The 12,881-nt window shown below is 46.1% G+C and overlaps 1 protein-coding gene across 1 annotated transcript in view; it reads right to left on the bottom strand.

The window, feature by feature from the left end:
• Positions 1-12,881, bottom strand: part of LOC146210295 (uncharacterized) — a 155,266-nt gene that overhangs the window by 105,859 nt on the left and 36,526 nt on the right. The window contains exon 7 of the mRNA XM_084609161.1: positions 10,201-10,385. The gene's annotated coding sequence lies outside the window, so the exon portion shown is untranslated. The remainder of the gene's footprint in view (positions 1-10,200; positions 10,386-12,881) is intronic.

Raw genomic sequence — 12,881 nt, forward strand, 5'->3', positions numbered from 1 at the left:
CCCATAAACTAAGCTGGGACACTCATATAAATAACACGTGTGCAAAAGCATTCAAACAACTTGGATTTCTTCGTAGAAAACTGTCAGCAGCTCCTTCTCATGTAAAGCTAACAGCCTATAATACCCTCATAAGGCCCATTCTTGAGTACGGTAGCATTATTTGGAGCCCTCATCAATCATACCTCAGCCAAAAATTAGAAACAAATTCAAAATAAGGCCCTTCGTTTTATTTTCTCCAGCTACTCACGCCACGATAGTGTATCATCCATGCGAACTAAAGCGGGTATTCCTACCCTTTCTTGTCGGCCACGAGTAGCTTCCATGAAATTTCTATACCTTCTTTATAACGGTGGAATCAAAATTGATACAAGGCATCATATCATCGTTCGAAGAGGTTAAATCATGGGATGTGCATCAGACCCATCCCAGCTCGATGCGACGCATACAAATTTTCATTTTTTTCCTTCAGCTATTGAAGAATGGAATAGGCTGCCACATGAATTTATGGGCGATATCTGCCTTGATATTTTTCTTAAAAACGTTGAGTCATATTTTGAGAAGCAAATGGCGTAAACAAAAAAAAAATTGTTCCTAAAAAGTGTTTCGTTATTCACTGCGAGTGTTCAGTCTAGGATTTTATCTTATTAGTACCTATTGTCTAACGTGTTCTATTATTGTATCGCTTCGCGGTTCTTTACAGTGCTTCATATCCGAAAAATTGAATGCCCGTTAGAGTGTTGCAGTGTGTATGTTTTCCATTTTTTGTGTTTCTGATGTTTTTCATTTTGTATAACGGTCCCATCAACTCACCCACTCCTGTAAGAGCCTACCAAGGCTTACAGTATGCTTAAATAAATAAATAATAAAGGAAATCGTATGAACTGAGAACATATTGTAGCGCCCAAAGAAGAAGAAGCGCGATCACTTCAAAAAAGACTACGCTGCTGCCGGGACTCACGCATAGCGCGTCAGGTAGTCTATCGCTATTATGATGTATTCATTGCCGGACTGGAACATGGGAAATGGGCCAAGAATATTCATTCCGATTGTGTGCAACGGGGCACTCGGCGGTTCCACTGGCTGAAAAAGGCCCGCCAAACGTGTGGGTAGAGTCTTCTGCTGTTGACACTCGCGACAAGTTCTTGTGTACTGACGCACATGCTTAACGAGTTTGGGCCAGTAATACTTTTCCCGAATCCGTGAAAGTGTTCAGCTGTAACCAAGGTGACCGGCTGTAGGATCATTATGGCAAGCTTCCGTGATCTCGCTGCACAGATCTTCCGGCACAACAAGAAACCACGATGTCTGGCTGCTGTCGAAGTTCTTTTTGTACAGGACGCCGTTCCGAATTCTAAACGTGGGCAGGTCAAGCAGGAAAACATGAGGCACCACATCGTCGTCTCCTTCAAGGTGCGCCATTAGCTGGCCAAGCTGTGGATCAAGTCTTTGTCGAACCGCCATATCTGCCATGTTTAAGAATGCAATAAAATTGTCAGCGTCATCATCGTCTCCTGGCGCCGGCTCCAGGGCGGCTTGAGACAAGCAGTCAGTGTCATGATGCTTTCGGCCGAACAAAAGTGATGTCACACTCCTGCAGTCGAAGGCTCCATCGAGCAAGCTTCACATTAGCCAACCAACATAGTGAGTGGTGACCATACGGTCGGAACTTTGTTGTTGCCCAGACTCCTTTTCTGTTGTGGAGTAATTACTCTGCCCTGGAAAGGGCTACGCAATACGCTAGCATATGCAATAACTCTCTCACAGCCGTCCCGTGAATGCATAAGTACTGCCCTCAGTGCTTTGTTGCTGCCGTCGGTGTGGAACTCAGTGTCGGCAGCTTCATCAAAGTGGCTCAGTATAGGTGGTGTTTGAAGGGCTTGTTTTAGCAGCCTGAACGCTGACTTTTGCTCCTCATTCCATGCAAAGGCAACACTATCTTTTGTAAGGTGGATCAGGGGCGCGGCAAAGTTGTGGACAAAGTAGGCGCACAAACCAAGAAACCTTCTCAGACTTTTTGTCCGACGGCTGTGGAAACGACACTATGGCTGCAGTTTTTTCAGGATCTGGTTCCACGCCCGCGTGGCTGACAATATGCCCAAGAAACTTTAACTTGCTGTACGCGAACCGGCATTTTGAGGGCTTCAGTGTGAGGCCTGCCTTCCACATAGCATGGAGAACCGCTTTGAGGCGCACAAGGTGGTCAGCAAAGGTGCTCGAAAAAATAATATCATTTAAATACAGGTCTGCCACTTCAATCTGGTGAGAACAGTGTCCATGACTCGTTGGAACATTGCAGGGGCAGTACATAAACCAAACGGCATCACTCATAGAGGCCATCTGGTCCCGCTCATCTACTTCAATCTGCCAGTATCCGCCCTTCAAATCGATCCACGAAATATAGCAGGCGTGACATAGTCGATCGAGGATGTCGTCGATTCGTGGCAATGGGTATACATCCTTTTTTGTCACTTTATTGAGTCGTCGGTAATCTACGGAGAATCGCAGCTACCCGTCTTTCTTTTTAACCAGCACCACAGGTGCAGCCCACTGATTTTTGGAAGGCTGGATGACGTCATTGTTTAGAATTTCACGCACGTGCTCCTGTATCGTCTCTCGGTCTTTCAAGGAAACCCGGTATGGCAGTTGGCGAACCGGATGTGTTGCGCCATCGACAATAATTCTGGGTTTTGCGACACGTCTGGCGAACCCTGTATATCGTGGCAAAACAATCGTTGTATTGATGTAAAAGTTCGAGAAGATTGCACTTCTGGGACAAGTCTAGTCTTTTATCTAGGTTCAGTTGCAATTCCCATTTTTCTTGTGGTGCGGATGACAAGCCTTGCTCAGAAAACGCAACAGCCTCGTGAACGTCACTACAGTTGTGCCCCGTTAATATGACCCCCGTCAATATAGACGACCCGAATTATGGACAGTTTTTTTTTGGGACGAAACCTTTTCAATGTATTTATGCCTCATTAATACGGAAACTCGCTGTCCGGACAATGGACAGGGGAAGAATGCACGTGCCCCACTTGGGCCCATGTATTTTTGTCTCGTTAATGTGGACAGTGCTTGAAAAAAAGCATAGTAGTCCGAATGCAAGTTAAAGAAGGGCGTGCCGCCCGCGAACCTACGCGACAGCCGATGCGGTGGGATGCCTGAACGAGTCCTGTGGCGTGTCGCCATTCTAAGGGAGAGGGGGCGGCGGCGCAAGAGCAGAGAGGAATGTACAGAGCAAACCAAGGGTCAGCGTAAGAAAGACCCCGAAAGGGGGGAACCAGGAGATTTCTGGGTGCAGCGGAAGTGCCGCCGCAGTCGGGAAAACAGCAACATGTGGTTGCAATAAATTCTGCTGAACGTGAACAGAGGTCGGTAAAAGCGTAAGCAAGAAATGACAGGAAGACAGACGAGTGCCTACAGTGGCGGTGGGAACTTAAGTTTTCTTTCCCAAAGCGCAATGTGTGTTCCATGAAGCCGTTAACGACCCACTCTCCACTTTTGCACCCGAGAATTTGAAAAAAAAAAAAAAATGTGTTAAGGCCAGCTCGCTCACATGCAAGCGATTGAGCGATCTCAGCGACGAGCGGCAGCGACACAGCGAAAAATTTCCAACTTGTTGGAACTGCGTCCCGCTGGTCGCTTGAGCCACCGCGGCAGCTCAAAACAAGGTTTCTGTGTCGCTGCAGCAGAAAATCGCGAGCGTTTTCGCTTGCATGTCGATGGCGCGCGTCACTCCATTTCGGTCGTCGCATCCACAGCTCATTTCTTGGCAGCGTGCCAAGAAGTTGCGCAGCGATAACGTCGGGGCGCGTTTATCTTTTTATAGCTCCTCCGGTGGCGGGGAGCGAACTTGGCAGAGTTCCCGTGATGGCTTGATTGCACAAGCCTGGTTCGATTTATCACGTCGCGCTTGGGGCGGGCGTCATGATCGCAGCAGCTGACGGCGTGCTTCCGTTGATTCATACATGCAAAGATAAACGGCTCCCGCCAAAAAAAAAAGAAAAAACCTGCCGCTTCTTAATGTCCGCAGCCGCCATATCTTACGCTACGTCGCGCGTACAGCACAACGATAAAAAAGAATGACTCTCGCAAAAAAAAAAAAAAAAACGCAGAGAGCTGCCGCTTCTTAACGTCCGCAGGCGCCATAGCCACGTCAGCCGCCGCGCGCAGAGGTTTCGCAACACACGCTGGAGAAAGCGTCCCACGTCTGTCTGAAAACGGGCTGAGCTGGCTTGGCGCATGAGTAGCGCGTGCTGAAGGAGAGAGCTCGGCAAAAGAATGGGCACACCCACGCACATGGCTTTCAAACGTCATGTGTTGGCGCGCAGGAAACGATAACTGCAGATGCGCGCCTTTGGGGAATGGGCGCGGCGCTGTCCAGAACTGTCCCCTCTCATTCCTTCCGCGCGTGGCTTGAAAACGTCACGCGGAAAACGGCCAAGGGTGATGCGATCGTCTTTAGGGAAGGCACACTTTCCAGTGCGTGGTGCGGAGTTCGATATATCGAACGACCGGCGAAATTGAGTTCGATATATGACGCGGCTTTCCTATACTTTTACATGGGATTTTCAAGGGGATATTCCGTGAGTTCGATATAACCAAAATTCGATATATCCGGGTTCGATATAACCGGGTTCGACTGTATATACTGCGTCTTTCCTTTCCGCATTGCCAATTCTACATCTTCATAGAAGTTTTCAACTGCCAAGTCCTCAAGACTACATGTAGGTGCGTAGGGCCTGTACAACGTTCAGTTTATACCGCTTATTAGGCTTAATTAAAAGGCCTGCCACCCTCTCATTAATGCTATAAAGCTCATCTATATTACCAGCTATATGCTCATTGACAAGGAGACCTACTCCTAGTTGTCGCCTCTCTGGTAAACCTCGATAACACAGTACATGCCCATCCTTCAGTGCAGTATATGCCTCATTCGGCCTCCTAGCCTCACTAAGCCCTATGATATCCCATTTCATACCCTCTAGTTCCTTTAACAGCACTGCTAAACTAGCTTCACTAGCTAGGGTTCTAGCGTTAAACGTTGCCAGGGTCAGTTTCCAATGGCGGCCTGTCCAGCAGAGCCAGGCTTTCTTAGCACCCCCTGCTGCGTCACAGGTCTGACCGCTGCCATGGTCAGTTGTTCCGCAGCCGCTGGTGACTGAGGGCCGGGGTTTTATGGAGCTTATCATAGGAGGTTGCGACCAATTACTGCACCAGGGTGGCCAACTCCTGTTCTGGTGAGGGAGTGCGTTGCCGAAGGTGTTCACCGGCATCAGATCGCGCCCCAAACCTGTTTATGCAATTCCATCAACACGCGGATTTGTTCTGTTTTTTTGTTTTGTTTTTTTGTTTTTTGTTTTTTTTAATCCGGTGGAGAATGGCGCGGCACCGGGATTTGAGCCCCGGTCCTCTTGCATGCGAGGCGGATGTTCTACCGCTACGCCACCGCTGCAACTTAAGGGTTAACATCAAACAAATGTACTGATTCGTGTTGTGGGGCTTTAGAGCATGGCGGACATGTGCAATGTCTTGGCGTATACACACCAGCACTTTGCTTGTTTCTTCTGCTTCTCGAGACCATAGCACAACATATCCAGAAAGGCAGAGAGCAGTCAGCATGTTGGGCTCACAGATCACAATCACAGGAAAGCGGCACTTCTGTACCCGCTGTCGGAAGTCACTCAGCCGACCACGCAGGCCTCGGACATTCCATTGCATCACTACACTGTGGCACAAGTGCATCGTCCCAGAGGTGGTGTTAGTTTGTTGTGCCATTGTGAATTATTGTAATGCCGCGAAGAGCGGGTCAAATGCGTCCAAGAACTGAACAGCAAACTTTGCTGTTTGCATGTTGATGCTAGAGAGCAGCATCCGCATTGAACAAACAAGCTGTTTCAGCATTTCTTTCGCCTGCTGACTGCCGGGATTGTCAGAAATTTCAGCATGTGTGGCAACTAAGCTAGGATGAGGCCTGGCAATGGCCCTTGATGGTAGAGCAGGCCACTCAACATCAGAGGCCGCAGGTAACACAACAGCTTCTGTCTGACCCTTGGCCTGTGACATTGCCTGTGACATTACAGCCAGAGTATTCTTAATGGGATTAGGCTCAATCTGTTGTCGCACCTGAGCTGACGTTAACCGTAAAGTTGACTTATCCAGGCTAGGCTTGCCTTCCGATTCCTTGTGTCAGCGTCGGGAATGGTGCTTGCGACGACGAATAGATGCAGCCGCTTCTTGATGAGTCAAATTATCTCACACCATCTTCATTAGTTAACGCCTTTCGTTCCGAATTTTAGGACAGTCCTTAGCCGTCGCTTCATGGGCATCCGAGAAGTTCGCACACTTGACAGTCTCCGTCTGACATGTGTCATGAGGGTACGTACCGCCACATCGACGGCAGGATATCTCGTTTTGACAAACGGCACTCACATGTCCAGTCTTGTTGCATTTGTGGCCCTGAACAGGTCTTGGAATATAGTACATCCGAACTGGATGTCTCACATAGCCCACTTTACCATGGGATAGGAGGGATTCAGTTTCAGACTAATTTAGCACACTTTGAGCGGCCGAAACGATGAGCATCCACAATGCGCGCCGTAGATTTATCAGTGTGCAGAGATCGCTTTAACTTATCTCAGGGTCAATGCAGTAGTCTTTTTCCCATGCGCAAGAAAGGAACGGACCGGCATGTTGCTAAGCACACCAATTCCTTTCAGCTTGTCCACTGTAGCCTGGGATTTGACATTCACGGTGAGGACATCCTTCCAGGGATTAATTCTGACTATGTCAACTTCACCGGGAACCAGCTGGTTGAAAGAAACAATCCCTTGAGAGCATTCCAATGCAGCCTGCAATGCATGCACGGCTCTCACGACGGCGCACGTTGGCAGCACTGAGTGTGCACGTTGGCAGCGCGGGCTGACGGATTAAAACATGGCCGCCACGCACAGTTTGTGTTTCTTTCACTAGATGACGCTAACTTTTGTAAAGCCTCTCTTCTGCACGTGCAGAGAGGCCAAATGAAGCATACTGGAGAGGCTTTGTTGGCAAAGTAGGGAACACAGCATCACAAGTATGAACAAAGCCCCAAGAAAGTGCAGGCCTTCTTGACAGTCACAGCCACACTTTTCTGAGGATCGACAAAATGGATGCTCTTCAATGTGGCCATCATTTTAAAGCTAGGCTGGCTTTATGCTAGTTGGTCATGTTTGTCAAATGTGCCCAATACAGTGTCCACAAGTCTCAAAAGCTGCATAAAGGAATGATTGTATAGCTCCTCTATCACTGTCACCTTTCTATGGTTTTTGTCCGAGTGCCTCTGTTGCTAAGAAGGTACTGATTTCAAGGGCCGCAGTCGTGGCCGAGTGGTTTGGGCGCCCGTCTCGACTGCGGGAGGTGGCCAGTTCGAAACCCACCGCCGGACACCCACCGGTAAAATGGGTACAAGCATCCCCCGGCCCGGCGCCCGGCTCTCTCAGGGGTGTGCGTTTGGAAGAGGCTCTGCTAACCCTGCTTGGCTCCTTAGAGGGCTTAAAGTTTCGAACAACTAATGACCTGCAAAGGTCGGGTTCTCACAGGTGAAGTAGGGAACTGGGTGTGGGCGGCTGTCACAAGGGTTGCACTTCTCAGTCGATTTGTTTACAGTGATCAAGAAACGTCGCACAGCAGAAAGCAAGAAGACTGCCCGTGCTGCTCTTTTTGACTGGATACAGCCAGAGGTCCACCCCCTGTACTGGTGTGCAGCTGTTAGCGTGGCAGTTGCTCGTAGCCATATGAAAAAAGTAAGTAAAAGTTGTTGTGGCTATGTGTTGAAAAACTTGGGGGAACACTGCTGTGATCTGTATTTCTTTTATTTGAGCTGCTGAATTAGTACAGTCAGTATATATCTATCTTTGTAGGTTTTACAATGCAAACTGTGTCATTGATCTTCTTCAGATACTTTATAAATTTTACCTGGGTTCCTAAACCTTATGGAATACTTTTGACTGCGCTCCAAACTTTTGAGTATGCGGGAATGCACATATAGAGACAAATTATGAAATGTCCGCATTGTACAGACACACTCTGTGCTAAAGCACGTGTTTATAACCACTGGTCACATTCTTACGAGTGCTTGAAAGCAAGGTGTTGAACCAGATTTTTTTCGGGTTCGAGTTCACATCTTTCGGGTACATGTTCGGTTTCGGCTCTGGAGACACATTCCGTTCCTGTTCGAACCAGTTTCCTCTCGAACTCATTTCCTTTCAAACCTATTTATTCACTATTTGGGTCAAAACTTCAATTTCCTTCTAAGTACTCTCCACTTGCACTAATACACTTGTCTAATCTTTCATTCCAGTTTTCAAGAAATTGATTAAAGTCACTTTTTGTGATGGTTGACAGCGCCTGTGTTTTTTTTCTTTGCCTCCGCAACATCAGCAAAACATTTTCCTTTCATGTATATTTTTCATTCTGGAAAACAAAAAACGTCAGACGTCGCAAGGTCCGGTGAGCATGGGGGTGAGGAACAGGAGGCATACCATTTTTGATCAAATATTGATGATTGCACGAATTTTTTCAACATTTTTATGTGTTCAGACCATGGAAGGACGACCAGAACGAGGTTGGTCATCAATTGACATTTCACCAATTTTGAAACAGGAGAACCACTCAAACACTTGAGTTTTCCTCATAGCATCATCCCTGTAAGCCGTTTTTAAATTTTAAAGAGTTTCTGTTCCATTTTTTCCAAGCAGAAAGTACAATTTCACCGCCACACGCTGTTCATGAAAATCAGCCATTGCAAAAACGACACTATCTGAAAACAGTTGTCACAATAAACTCTGCTCAAGCTAGTGCGTCTGACCTTCAGCGACGCCACTCGGCTGACTGACTCTGAAATATTCACTCTATGCGCTCCTTGTGGCAAAACACGGTACTATGAAAGAGCTGCCCACCAAAAATTTAGTTCGGTTTCTTTTGGGAATACCCTCGTATTTTAGAGTGAAACCTCCGCCACTGCATGTAGAACAGTATTTCGTCAATGCTTCCACTAAATGACTTTGAAATCAGATCAAGTTCGAGCCAAGCGCATTCCCCAAGGCTGAAGAAGTATATACCCTATGTGTGATATATCGCACAGCACGCGGACACCTTTGCATTTCGCGTTTGTACCAGGGTGAAACGCAAAGGCACCCGTATGTTGTGGCCCGAAAAGCTCCAACAAAAGTCCCTTCTGCCACGTAATGAGTTTGGAGTCATTATCGTATTTGCCGGAGGACCGCAATAATTATTATCTCGCTCCAGTGGCCACGACACGATATGCGACCATCGTCTTGTGCGTCATGGTTGCTTGAATAGGCGCGCTATATACCTTCTTCTAGAGCAACCTTAAGGCAGGACTGTTATGTTCAGCCACATAATTTACAATCAGCATGTCATCATAGGCTCAGTAGGTTCTGCCTTTATTTGTCAGCATAGAAATACCGAAAGAAGAGGTTTAGGGTTGTTGAAGTTATCTAGGTTCGATCACAAGAGAGGACACACTTACACAAAATGCTGGCTCGACTTGTGTAGATGTCACAGCAAGAGGTATTGTAGCTAATGAATACAGTTCTGGACGCCGCAATCACTTCTCCTACGCACTATGCATGCGCTGACAGGCCGGCTTAGCCCGTCGCAGACAGAATGTCAGACGCTTTCTGCTTTTTTAGAGTGTGTTGTGAACCTTCAGCACGCGGCGGCTGATGTCCGATGTGCATCTCGTGTCGTCCTGCTGAATGTGCCTAAGCTATGGCACCTGCGAACAATAAGAAGCGACAGTCGTCCATCCTTGTCATCGTGCTGAATGTGCGGTGTAGCATAAGCTATGACGGTTGCGGACCTAAAGAAGCAGCAAATTTGTTTTTCTTTTGCAAGAGTCGTCTATCCTTGTCATCGTGATGTGCAATGTAGTGTAAGTTGGTAGTGTGCGCCTTTGTTATGTTTTCTTCTCATGTGATTGGGTTCTTTCTTCTCCCTCCCTAGGTTTTGTTCTTCTGAAGCCCACTAGTGCTACCCAGACAAGATTGGCAAACTGAGGCTCTGAAGCCATCTTCTTTCTCACATTCAGCCTTGCTTGGTTCATGAGGTTTAAAGCACCAAAGTGGCTCATGATCTAAGTACATATCCTAAAATACTGCAAATACATTCAGTGCAATAGAATTTCTACAGTTCACTTACTTTTGAATATGTCGACTAAAGTGGCCTGGTGTGCTCCATGGTAGTTGAGCCGGCAATGTAGCAACAGGTTTCCGCAGTTCGGCTCTGGACAGCAGCTCTTTCACGAATCCAAGGTGTTCCGGCAATTTCCAGGGCCAAATCGGTGTTCAGTGGCACAAGCAGCCCGGCCATAACCAGACCTGCAGCTATAAAGGCACATTGCAAGAATGATACAGCAAACTTAATAGCTTGAAAATGGCATGCACAGGGGGTTCGTAATGTAGCAGCTTTTCTATAGACATGGCTAATAATGTGCGCTTACAATGCATGCAGGAAGAAAGGATCATTTTGACAGAACAGTGCAGCAACCACAATAACACATCTTTCCTTTATGACCATTCCATGTTGAATGCATCAGGGTGCTTGACCCTCTCCAATTTTATTTTTTACAATTTACAGCATTAACTACAGTCAAACGCAATTTCCCAAAAATCCCATCATGTGACAGCCTTTTGAATTTTTCTGACTACTGCGTGACTATATTCATGGAAAACTCAGTGGCTATGCAGTGAAGGCTACACAAGAAAGGGAAAGATAGGCAGGTCAGTGGTACTTCATACCACTGCGGCAAGGTCTATATAGGCCAGACGGGTCGTTGTGTTAACGACAGAGCACTGGAGCACTCGAATTCCCTAAGGAATGGAACCGGGTCTAATTTGCCCCTTCACTGTAAAGAGTGCAGGTGTGAGCCAGTGCTTGACGGCATTAAGATTCTCGGCAGAAGTCGCGACAAAATAGCGCGTGAAGTTCTTGAAGCATTTATGATAACACAGAAAGGAGATGCATGCTGTAGTGATTGTTCTGTTGCTTTACGAAGTAAGGAAATCAGGTTCATTCAATCTGTTTTGTAATCACCTGTTTGTAATCACGTGAATGTTTGTATTGTGTATGACTTTAGTTCCTTCTGACGCAGCTTTGCATAGATAGTGTTGTTTATATGTACGTAGTGATTACTGGGTAAGCGTAGGTACGATGAAGGAGTTACGATGAAAGTGAATTGTGGTTCCACGACGGAAGGATGTGAAGGCGATTGTGGAAAGGTCATGTGGCTGAGCGCCTTTATATATTTGAGCCCCGTTCTTGCTAATCCAGCCTTTCTGTGTCGATTTTTCCTGTGTGCGTCTTGTTGGCCGGTTAGTCTTACTTCATGCAATGCACCAACTAGCCCAACAACGTGTTTTACTGTCTCCAGCTACCGCCATTCCACCCCCTTTTGTTGTGATCGGTGCTTCAGCCGCGTTTCCTCACGCACTGGTTTTAGCTTTTAATCTCTCCCAGGATGGCCTTTTACATCAAACGCATTCATAAGTTTTGTTGTATTGTATTGGGTTTTTTGGTGCATAAGCAACCCAGGCTATCATGCGCCAGGAACAAGGTTTATGTTTATTTTGTAAATAAGGACTGATTTTTTTTTTTCTTAAGTTCGTTATCAGAAGGTTTGCATCCTTTAGGAAATGGAGAACATTGTTAACTTCGACCAGTGCTTCTCCTAACAACAGGCTGGGATGGAGAGGGATCTGTTCTGTGTAAAATGTGTAAAATTTTTCCTTAAGTTCTCTAGTTTAGTACATGAAAGTAGGATGTGTATTATTGTTAGTTCACCTCCGCATCCTTGACACAGAGGTCTGTCTTTTTTCTTTAGAATGAAGCTATGTGTCAGATGAGCGTGTCCGATGCGAAGACGACATAAAATGACTTCGATAAAACGTTTTTGGTAACTGCAAGATTTCCATTCTTCAATGATCGGTTTGACAAGGTGTAACTTATTTATTTCGTTGTTCCATGATGTCTGCCATTTTACTCTCACTTTTTTCTTTAAATTTACTCTCAATTTTTTCTTTACAAGTCTTAGAACATCTTTATGTGGTGCGTTGACTGGCTGTATTTTAGTATGACGGGCTGCTGCGGCACATGCACCAGCTCTTTCATTGCCGCTGATTCCAACGTGGCTTGACACCCAACAGAATTTAATTGTATGTCCCCGTGTTTTTGCAGCTATTATATTATGTATGATGTCTCTGAATAGAGGTTCTGTAGCATTTCTATGATTTAATGCTGTGATAACGCTGAGAGAATTGGTATAAATGATGCTATTTTCAATACCGGTCTTTAATATTTTTTCTACTGCTAAAGAAATAGCGTGACATTCGGCTGCGAAAATTGATAAGAACTCCAGTAACTGTACTATTTTTTCCCATTTTCCTTGTATCACAACACTTCCAACATGGAACTCTTTTAGACCCATCTGTGTTTTTCATTTAGTGCCATGTGTTCATGTGGTGTTTATTTCTTATGGAAATGTGTTAGTGTAATGTTGTGTGCAGCAGGGAAATGGTACCAGGTTGGCAGTGGACTGGATTTTTGGGCAATATTTGGAAGAGAATGTCTAATTCTTGGCATATCTGTTCAAAACGAAGACTTATTGTCTGAGGTTTGTTTTCAGAGTGTTCTAGATGGGCACTGGGTAACTATGGGGTAACAGACATGTTTCAGCAGAGACCTTATTCTGAGTACATATGCGCATGTAAGCATTGTTCATTTGTTTCAATATAAATGCTATGTGCAGCAGATGTTCTATATACACCAGTTGAGAGCCGTAAACCTAAGTTGTGTACTGGGTTCAGCTGTTTCAGATAAGAAGG

This window comes from Amblyomma maculatum, chromosome 1, assembly GCF_055883805.1.
Source record: "Amblyomma maculatum isolate TAMU_Amacu chromosome 1, ASM5588380v1, whole genome shotgun sequence".
Lineage (NCBI taxonomy): Eukaryota > Metazoa > Arthropoda > Arachnida > Ixodida > Ixodidae > Amblyomma > Amblyomma maculatum.